General features: G+C 43.5%; 1 protein-coding gene across 2 annotated transcripts in view; it reads left to right on the top strand.

The window, feature by feature from the left end:
- PTBP3 (polypyrimidine tract binding protein 3) overlaps nt 1-10,736 on the top strand; it is a 106,872-nt gene that overhangs the window by 55,246 nt on the left and 40,890 nt on the right. The gene's annotated exons all lie outside the window — the stretch shown is intronic.

Below are 10,736 nucleotides of genomic sequence, written 5' to 3'. Positions count from 1 at the left end.
ACTTGGAGTGTCTGCAGGCATGGAGCCCCCCAGCTCTCTGTGGCTGTGGTTCGCCGTTCCCAGCCAATGCACCAGTTCCCATTGGCTGGGAACGGCAAACCGTGGCCACAGAGAGCTGAGGGGCTCCATGCCTGCAGACGCTCCAGGAAAACAAAATGACAATGCATTAGATCAGGGATTGGCTACCTTTGGCACACAGCCCGCCAGTGTAAGCATTCTGGTGGGCCGGGCTGGTTTGTTTACCTGCCATGTCTGCAGGTTCGGCCGATCGTGGCTCCCACTGGCCGCGGTTCGCTGTTCCAGTCCGCTGGGAGCTGCTGGAAGTGGTGAGGGCCGAAGGATGTGCTGGCCGCCGCTTTCCACCATCCCCGTTGGCCTGGAGCGGCGAACCATGGCCACTGAGAGCCGCAATCGGCCAAACCTGTGGACGCGGCAGGTAAACAAACCGGCCCGGCCCACCACGGTGCTTACACTGGCTGTGTGATCCCTGTATTAGATATTCAATACAATGATTCCGTAGAGTTTAAAATCATCAGATTTTGGTGTAGACCCGTTTGAGTCGACCCCTGCTCTTTGATGTGTCACTTCTTTTACCAAAAATATTCGGCTTATGAACGAGTATATACAGTAAGTGTTTTTTCAGTTCTCAAGAAGTTAGACATTTTACTAGGCAGGCAGACTGCTACGTTTCTGCCTCTGGGACAGAGCCTTCCTCCTGCATAACAAAGACCTATCCCCCTCCACGCCCCTTGAGCCACAGTATGACACGAGTTTGTTGACCAGCCCCGCCCCCTGACGATGATCGACATCTCCCCCGCAGGCATGCCCACCCAGTCCCCCTCCCCCAAACTGGAACAGCCTGGGCAGCCAGGAAAGAGACGCATGTCCCTCGCCCCTGACTTCTTTTGTGTTTTTCTGCAGTATACTCCATGCCTGCAGACACTCCAAGTAAACAAAACGTCCCGATGCGCCAGTGGCTTACCCTGACGGTCCGGGAGCCAAAGTTTTCCAACCCCTGAAATATACGGTTAGCTTATGAAAGGTTCATACAGTTTTTGCTATTTTTACCTATCCATTTTGGGGGATGGGCTTATAAATGAACTGGCTAATGAATGAGTATATAAGCAAAAAGAACAGGAGTACTTGTGGCACCTTGTGGCACAAAAATATGCAGTATTTTGCTGTGTGTGCATTTCCTGATGTATCAATTGTTTCTGTAAGGAAGACATTCCCTTCTTCTGTTGTCACACAAGCACATACAACAGGATCATTGTGGACATTGCTCCACCCATCAAGACTCAGGTTAACAATTTTACCCTCTACACCAGTGGTGCCCAACCTTTTTGTGTGGCGGGCACCAGACGACTAGCTGCCAAGGACTGTGGCTGCCGGACAAGCAGCTGCCGAAATGCTGCCGAAAATCAGTGGCATTTCGGCGGTGATGCTTCTTGACGTTGCTGCTTCTTGTTGGCATTTCAGCGGTTGCTTGTCCGGTGGTCAGTGGGCAGGCGCGCACAAATGCCCTGGCGGGTGCCATGGCACCCGCAGGCACCATGTTGGGGACCCCTGCTCTGGACCTTTTGCACACTGCTCAATTTCTCTTTCAAACACTTCATCCAGCAATTTGCCTGCGACATCTGTTCTATTGTGTGGCCTGTATCCTGGTCTTAATGACTGAAACATGTTAATGAAGTGTGGGTTCTCAATCATACCAAAAGGAGAGTTTGTTGCATAAAAGGAAGATCTGCCTATTTCAACTATTTATTTTTTATCACAACTGCATCTAAAATGATAGTACCATCGAGTAACAAATATATTTTTTTGCTCAAAAATGAGAATTCAAGAATAGTCCAGAAGGAAGACAGGCAGTCCTTAGGAAAGAAGTATGAAATAAAAAAGTTTACCAACCTGAAGATCCTGCATGTTCAGACATGTTCCTTTCATCATCTTCAACGCAGCTTCCTCCTGAGAAGGAACATTTCTCATGATGTTGTTTCATTCGGGCAACCTGGTCTTGCATTTCTTTGTTGCAGTGTTTGCATTTTGCACACATGCCTGTTTTACCCACAGGTAGAGGAACTTCATTAAAATATTCCCAAACTGGGTCTCTTTTCTGGCCTGCTGCCATTATAGGTTTTCCCTTCTAGTGAGAGAATGATATGGTAGATCTCAAATCAATGCAGGCTACACTCAGAAAGACATCAAGACTTCTGGAATATGCTGCTCAAACAGTTTCACTTTTGTTTCTACTGCCTGTCCCTCCGTTCTTTTATCTCCAGATTTCTTCACCTTGTCCAGATCTATTCCGTCCCCAACAATCTTCTGTTCATTGAATTTTCTGAAACTTTGTACTTTTAGAGAGAAGTAAGGGATTGACTCTGTGTACACAAATTTGCAGAGGGGCGATAGGGTTAAGGTCTGTTGTTTCTCTCCTCTATTTTTTTATTTTATTTATTTAAAAACATTTTTGCTGTTAACAAGCCTGTTATCTCTGGTGACACAAATCCACAGTTTGAGAACTGCAAAACTAAGCATCTTTGATGGTATCTTCTAAGATTAACCTAAATAATCTATACAAATGCCCCTGGAATCCCATAAGAATGGGTCCCTAATCCATGAACTATTGGAACTTGTTTACAAAACTTTTCCTAAACGTTACATGACTATATCGTGTCATACTATAGAATTAGAATTTATAATCCCTATTAGGGTTACCATACGTCCGGATTTTCCCGGACATGTCCGGCTTTTTGGGCTCCAAATCCCCGTCCGGGGGGGAAAGCCCAAAAAGCTGGACATGTCCGGGAAAATCGGGGGGGGGGGGGGGCGGGGGCCGGGCGGGGGGTTTGGGGGCCGGGCCGGCGGAGCGGCTCCGGGGCCGGGCTCGGGGCTCCGGGCCAGGGGCTCCGGCGGGGGGACCGGCGGTGCGGTGCTGGGGGCCGGGCCGGGGACCACAGTGCTGGGCGGGCTGGGCCCGGGGCCGGCACCCCAGGGCCCGGGGCCGCGCCTCCTCCCCCCACACTCCCCCTTACCTGCTTCAGGCTTCCCGCGACTCAAATGTTCGCGGGAAGCAGGGGAGGGGGCGGAGTTGGGGTGGGGGCGGGGCCCATGGAGTGTCCTCCTTTGGGAGGCACAAAATATGGTAACCCTAATCCCTATTCCATGATGAGATATCTTTGAGCTATAATGTATCTTAATGAAAACTATCTTTAGATAGGTTTTTTTCCTCAAAAAGCATTTTATCAAAAAAATCTTAATTTAAATAAACAGTTTTTTTTTTTTATTTTTTTTTTAAACTACTGATTTTTATCCACCCTGAAACGAAGCAATGATGGGATAAGAGGGAATGTCTTTCTCCTGGATCAGTAACTATGTAAAAGATTGGAAACAAAACATAGGAATAAATGGTCAGTGTTCACAATCAAGAGAGTTAAGTAGCAGGGTCCCCCAAGGATCTGTACTGGGACCAGTGCTGGTCAACATATTCATAAATTATCTGGGAAAAGAGATGTTCAGTGAGGTGGCAAAATTAGTAATTTTTTTTTATCATCTGCAAATTAAGTCCAGAGCTGACTTTGAAAAGTTACAAAGGAATCTAATTACACTGGATGACTGGGCAACAAAATGGCAGATGAAATTCAGTGTTAAGTGCAAATGAATGTACATTGGAAAAAGTTATCTCAACTATACATACAAAATTATGGGGTCTAAATGAACGGTTACCATTCAAGAAAGAGATCTTGTAGTCTTTGTGGATAATTCCCTGAAAACATCCACTCAGTGTGCAGCAGTAGTAAAAACAAACAAACAAACAAAAAAAAACCCCACAACTATTAGGAAAGAGATAATTAAATAGAAAATATAATGCCACTATATAAAGCCACAGTATTCCCACACCTTGAATACTGTATGGAGTTCTGGTCACCCCATCTCAAAAATGTTTTTTTAGAATTGGAAAAGGTACAGAGAAGGGCAACAAAAATGATTAAGGGTATAGAACAGCTTTCATATGAGGAAAGATTAAAAAGACTGAGTTTATTCAGCTTTGAAAAGAGACGACTAAGGGAAGATATGATAAAAGTCTATAAAATCATGGATGGGATGGAAAAGTGAATAGGGAAATGTTATTTTACCCCCTTCACCTAACACAAGAACTAGGGGTCACTTGATGAAATTAATAGGCAGCAGGTTTAAAACAAACAAAAGGAAGTACTTCACACAACACACAGTCAACCTGTGGAATTCATTGTCATGGGATGTTGTTAAAGCCAAAAATGCAACTGGGTTTAAAAAAGAATAGGAGAGTTCCTGGAAGATAGGTTCATCAATGGCTGGATCACTTGAAATTGCCCTGTGCTGTTCATTCCCTCTGAAGCATCTGTCATTTGCCACTGTTAGAAAGTAGGTTAACGGTTTACTATGGGGCTGACAGATTCTGCAGTGGCTTCTCACTCTGAGTTGGGCAGTGTCAGAGGCTGCTGTAACAGCAGTTTACCCTGCTTGTATAGAGGAGCCAGCAGAAAAGGCGATGGCTAGTTCTGTCAGCTAATTGTGTGCTAGTTTTTCCCAGTCTGAGAAAAGCAGTAAACTGTACATGGGAACCTTTGAAATGTTTCAGGGCAGGCTTCTGCTGTAGTATTCTTTTATAGCTCCTCGGCAAACAATTCTTTAACTCTAGCATTTTTTCAAAGGATCTCATGAAGCTCCCCAATGTAGAGATAGGAATAGAGTCTCTTGGCAAGACATTCATCCCCCTTGAACTTATCTTTTTACATAAAGACCAGATAGACTGTGGCTGCTCTCTTTGAAAGACTGTAGTATGGCCTTTCAGATACCTGTCTCCTCTTTCTCCCTGCCTGGATAGGCTATCACAGTGAGTCAATTTAGAATGAAGGAATCAAATCAATCCCATGTAAATGCTCGCATGCAGCTTTCTGTATTTGATACGTTAATGTGTGCCATGAACTTCTCCACCAAACTGGTGACCGCAGATCAAGTAGCAACTTTGTTTAAAAACCTGGAAAGATGACCAGGTAAAAATTCCATTTTCATTTTGGAAGAACTTTTGATACAACAGCTTTGGGAGGGAAAAGAGGGCAAAATATTTCTCCAGGAGGAAGATTTCTGGAGACTTAATTAGATGTTTGGCAGTGTGACCGGGGAATAGATTTCTGCTCTGGAACATGGTAAGGGATAGACCAGTTAGGAGACTCATCTTCTCTCTGAGCCTCTCTGTGATGGACTTTCAGATCAGTATTAGGGATTAATATCTCTATTTCTGGGCCCTTCGCACTCATACAGTGGCAAAGAGAAGGGTTCTGGAGACTTTCAGGGACTGATGCTCTTGCACAAATTAAGCCTTGCAAAGGGAGAGGTTCTACCTTTGCCTGTGTCCTCCAGCTCCCTTAAACACCAAGGCATGACTCAAGAGATGATTCGCCTATCTAGTACATTGGGGTTGTCTAGCAATATACAGCATGAAATACAATTCTGCCAGTTTTAATGTATTTACTTGTTACCAAAGGACAGCCATTTGAAGACAATGCAGCTTAAACGGCTCAGCAGATGTGTGAGGGTGTAGGTTCTGCATAGAGCTATTTGATGTTTTCCTTGGCAGCCCTGGATTCTGGTGACTTTATGACATAGGCTTACTAAATATTTACCTTCACATCAAAATTAGATCTTATTACACATTCCTACTGTTCTTCTACTAGGGCAGATGCTAGCAACTCAGGTCCCTCTGTCTTAGCCTCATCACAGCAATGAGAGAACTTGCAAAAAGTGTGGTAGTTCATGGCTTCCCTAAAATCTAAAGTGGCACATGACTTTTTAAATGGCATTATTAATAATATAAATTTTCAGTTGATACTGTAGGCAACAGCACAGGTGATACCTATGCCTGCTAAAAGAATCTTTTTCAAACCATACTACTTTTCTCCTTTTGTGTGAGGATATTTGAGAACCTAGAGATGGTCTTGAACTGAGAAGTTGAATGTATATATCTTAATATCATATGGAGGAAGATGGGAATGAAATTGCTCTTTCCAGAGTTGCATGCTTACCTACAGGCCTCAGTTCCATTGAATTTCAAGTTGCCACCATGGTAAGCATATGAGATAATCAGAGAAAAAATTGCCTTGCAATCCTCTCTCCATCTCAGAGCCTTGCATCTGATTCTAATCAAGATTATGAAGCTGCCCTCATGATGCCCTCAGCATAATTAGGCAATCAGAAACTCCAGTCGTTGTGGAATAACTATCTTCCAGATTCCTTATTTTTAAAAGCAACTTTTATTTTTAACTTTAGATGCTGATTGCCTCTTTCTCACAATTCTGTTAATTGTGCTGTTAATATTAACGACTTTGGAAGTCATAATTCAAGAACATTCTCCCAGGGTATTGGTCTAAGGATTAATAGCTCCCTTAATTGTCATCTCCATTGTGGACTCCATGGGCTTTCTAGCAGAAAATAAGAATCAGATTTTCCACGTTGAGTACTCCATTGATAAAAGTAAAAATACCAAAACTGCCTGCCTCGAGGAGGTATTGAAGCTTGGTTTACGTGGAAAGCATGGTATCTTTAGAAGCATTGGGATCAAAGATATTAATCTTTTAATTCACATGCTTATGCATTCTGGAGCACAGCATGTTGGAGAATTTACCTGTGTTCTTGTATACCTATTTAGCAGAAATCTACAGTTGTATGAAAGTAAACAGATAGGTAGCAATACATGTCTGTAAGACTTTTGTATTATTCCTGTGTGGCTTCTAGAGACAACTGGTTGTGCTGTGTATTCATGATGATCAAGATGAAAATTGAAAAGCATATTGTGTGACACACTTACAGTTCAGAATCAGAATTAAAAAATTTCATTTACAGCAGTGGTTCTCTCATTGTCATACTGGGGATTGCTTCTTTGGCAAATTCTCTTATGGACCACATTTTGTTGTAGAGTCTCTCTCTGTCCCAATTCCACCCTTTTTACGTGGCAAATATAATGCCTGGTCAGATGACAGTAATATTTACAACACAATTAGGAGGTGAGATGAAAATAAACTCACTTCAGTGTGGTGGATAAGACACTTGGTTTATTCTCTTCTCTCATCTTGTCAATACCTTCTCATTTTGTATTTGTTCTGTTTTTTCCCCTGTTCAGGGATGTAGGTCTTGGCATTTTAGTTCAGATTCTCTCTCTTCACTGCCTGTAGCTGTCATATAGCCTTGGTAAAGCCCCCTCTGCTGGAGACTCACCACGCTGCTATGTTTGTGACCACCACACTGGGGCACGTTAAACGGTGTGCTCTTAAGCTTCCTTAAGCTCTTTGCAGGACAAGAACACAGAGGGTACTCAGTAGGGCTTCTAGGAAAGGAAGAACCAGATCTCTTCGGACAGAACCTGCCTCCAAAAAAGCCTACATCTTCTCAAGGGCCAACCATTTCAGAGACCTCATGTCACCGTCTCACCTGCATGTAAAAGAGCTGACAAATTGTTCCAGTGAAAAATTCCGAATTTTTGTTTACACACCCTCTTCCTAACTTTTTGGTTGTTGATGCTCTCAACAAGCACAGCAGATATCATTCCAGGGCATCATTTTATGATGGACCCAAAAATGCAGAGATGTCTTTGATTGCAAGAGCTACTCTTTCACGATGCTACAGTACAAGGTTGCAAATTACCAAGCTTTAAAATTTAATCACATCAACTACAGCAAATATAATTTATTGAATATCTGTCCACTTGGAACATCAAGAACCGACCAGTGGAACGCGATCATCACTAAGGATCAGCTCCTGACAAGGGTCTTGGCTACTGTTCAGACCACTGTAGAGGACCTTCCCTTTGACATACGTAAGCTCTTCAATGAGTATACTGATTAGTCTTTGCCACACCCTCAAGGGTTCAAGGTCCACACTGCTCACTTTGGATCTACACACCTGTGCAAAAGAGTTAGCAGGTCACAGATGGCTCAGAGATCCTGACCAGTCTAATTCCGTACCTTCCATCGGCCTACTGAGCCACCCAAGAAGAGATCTAGTTATCAGAAAAGTAATCCGTCTTCTGTATTGATTACGACTACCCAGCCTTCCTCCGCTGATCATCAATTTTGATGTTTTTGGTTGAGGATCTGGAACAGCCCCAACGTCAGATTCTATCCGATCTCAAGCTACTTTCATGGCACTGTTAAAAACACGTACCAGTTGCAGAAATTTTGCAGAGCTGCCATTTAGGCTTCCATTCATACTGTCTCCAAACGTTATACTGTAGTGTATGCCTCTAGAGCAGATGTGCCTCTCAGCACTGCAGTTCTGCCATCAGTATTAGAATCTTCTCCGAAGCTTCCGCCTTCTTCAGGAAATATTGCTTGGGAGTCACCTGGAGTGGCAGACCTAAAGGGACATTATTTGAAAAAGGAGAGGTTATTTACCTTGTACAGTAACTGGAGTTCTTTGAGATGTTTAACCCTATGAGTGCTGCTCCACTACCTGCTTTCCATCCCCTCTGCTTTGAACTCTTGTATTGTGAGAGTTTGTAGAGGAGAAGGAACTGAGGGGGTGATTCATTCACATGGCTCTATATCTCCTCAGTATGGGGTATGAGGATGCCTGGAGAGCACGTGTGGGCCAAAAAGGCACTGCTGCCAAAAATCTGCTATCAAAGGTGGTGCATGGAATACATGTGCACCTGAAGTGAAGTGCTCATGGGGACAAATATCTTGAATTCCACTTACTGTACGGCGTAAGTAACCTTACCTTCCCCATATCACTAGTAAATCCACAGACTGCTTTTATATCCCACCTCACTACTGACAGTATCCATGGCAAAAAAAATCCCAGTGTCCTGCTATGACACAACATACACAACTCTGTGTTGAAATGATGCAGACTGGGAACCTGTAGGTACAGATACCTTTCCTTTGACAACGCACATGGCAGGGACTCTGACCCAGATTTCTTCATAGCAGTGTCACAGCTCTGTAATGTGCTTTAAACAAATTCCCAGGTCTCTTCATATCACAATCACAGCTCTTCCAAACTGTTCCAACTTATTTCTCCACCATTTAATATGCTCACCTAACACAGTGAATGCAGCTGGAGTAATTTCCAGTAACTGTTCCCAGCTTTTAAGATTGTGTTAGATTAAGATTGTTAAAATTGTGTGGACGTTTACCTTAATTCTGTATGTCCTGGTTTTCAGAAGTTTGACTTGCTGTTCTAGAAGAGCCCACTCTATCACTGGGCACCCTTAACTCTGCATTAATGATAACCTTTTTGCCATTTAATTTTTCTGTACTCATGTTTCTTATCTCTTGCCTCTGGATTTCAATTTAGAGGGTCTGGTAGAGGGGTTGGGAGTAACTAGTTCCACTTATGCCTGCATTCACAGTTCATAGTATCAGTGTCCCAGGATGAGGCTTTTAAGGGAATTGGGGCTCAGCTTCACCCTGTGCTGGGCTTAGCTCACATTTCCAGGTCCTAGAAGTCACATGGTAGAAAGTTGAGAGTAGGCCTGGTGGGATATAAAGGGCAAACTGAGATTAGGAAGAAGTGGGGCTCTCCTTAGCCTCCAAGCAGACAGCCTGAGTATGCAACCCCGCAGGGAGCAGGCTGAGAAGGCTGGAAGTCCGTATGGTGGAGGAAGGCTCCAGCAGAAGGGAGCAGAAAGGCAGATGACCTGGGGAGCCAAGAGGGAGTAGATACACTCTTGTAGGAGACTCCAGGTCAGGAGAAAGGGCATGATTTATAGGTTGAACTTTTTGAAAAATAAAACTCAATTCCTGAAGAATAGGGATTGAAAACCTGTTGGAAGTGGTTTTGATGCACTGGCTGGTGAGTTGGCCCATTGGCTTGCAGTCTACTTAGAGTTGCCTCACAGAGCGTGTTGCAGCATACCTCAGGAATGTGAAAGGGTACAGAATAGCAGGCTGAGGCTAGGTATATCCAAAGTACACGTGGTTGTGTATAAATAGAACACACATTCCTAATCAAACCTAAAGCAATCTGGCTGACAGTTCTGTCTTCAGAAGACTTACTTCCTGTCTATATGTGTGAAGTTAATAAAGGGGAAAAACAAACACCACATCAAGTAAGCATTTTAATTAACAATCAAAATACGTAATTTTATACAGTTTTAGATGTGTGTGTGTGTGTGTGTGTGAGATGCATGATTTTTGCAAAATACACCATTATAGTAAAATGGAGCAGGGGGAGTCCCACTGCTCAACAGTAGACCAGTTCTATCCTTCATTGGTTCTAAATGGTAGCGGTAACACAGTAGATTCATAATAAGCTTTTATATAGTGCTTCTCATCCATAGATCTCAAATAGCTTTACAAAGGAAGGTAGGTATCCTTATTGCCATTTTACAGATAGTGGAACTAAGGCAGAGAGGTGAAATGAGTTGGTCATACAGCCGGTGAGTGGCAGTGGTAGTGCAGTGAGTCCCAGTCCAGTGCACGATTTGCTTGTTGGAACAGGACTGACACAGCTCGGCTTCTGTTGTTGGTTGAAAGTCTTATTCATAGATTCTAGGACTGGAAAGGACCTCGAGAGGTCATCGAGTCCAGTCCCCTGCCCGCATGACAGGACCAAATACTGTCTAGACCATCCCGTATAGACATTTATCTAACCTACTCTTAAATCTCTCCAGAGATGGAGATTCCACAACCTATTTAGGCAGTTTATTCCAGTGTTTAACCACCCTGACAGTTAGCAACTTTTTCCTAATGTCCAACCTA

Source organism: Trachemys scripta, chromosome 6 (assembly GCF_013100865.1).
Source record: "Trachemys scripta elegans isolate TJP31775 chromosome 6, CAS_Tse_1.0, whole genome shotgun sequence".
Lineage (NCBI taxonomy): Eukaryota > Metazoa > Chordata > Testudines > Emydidae > Trachemys > Trachemys scripta.
This window is presented reverse-complemented; position numbering and strand designations above follow the sequence as displayed.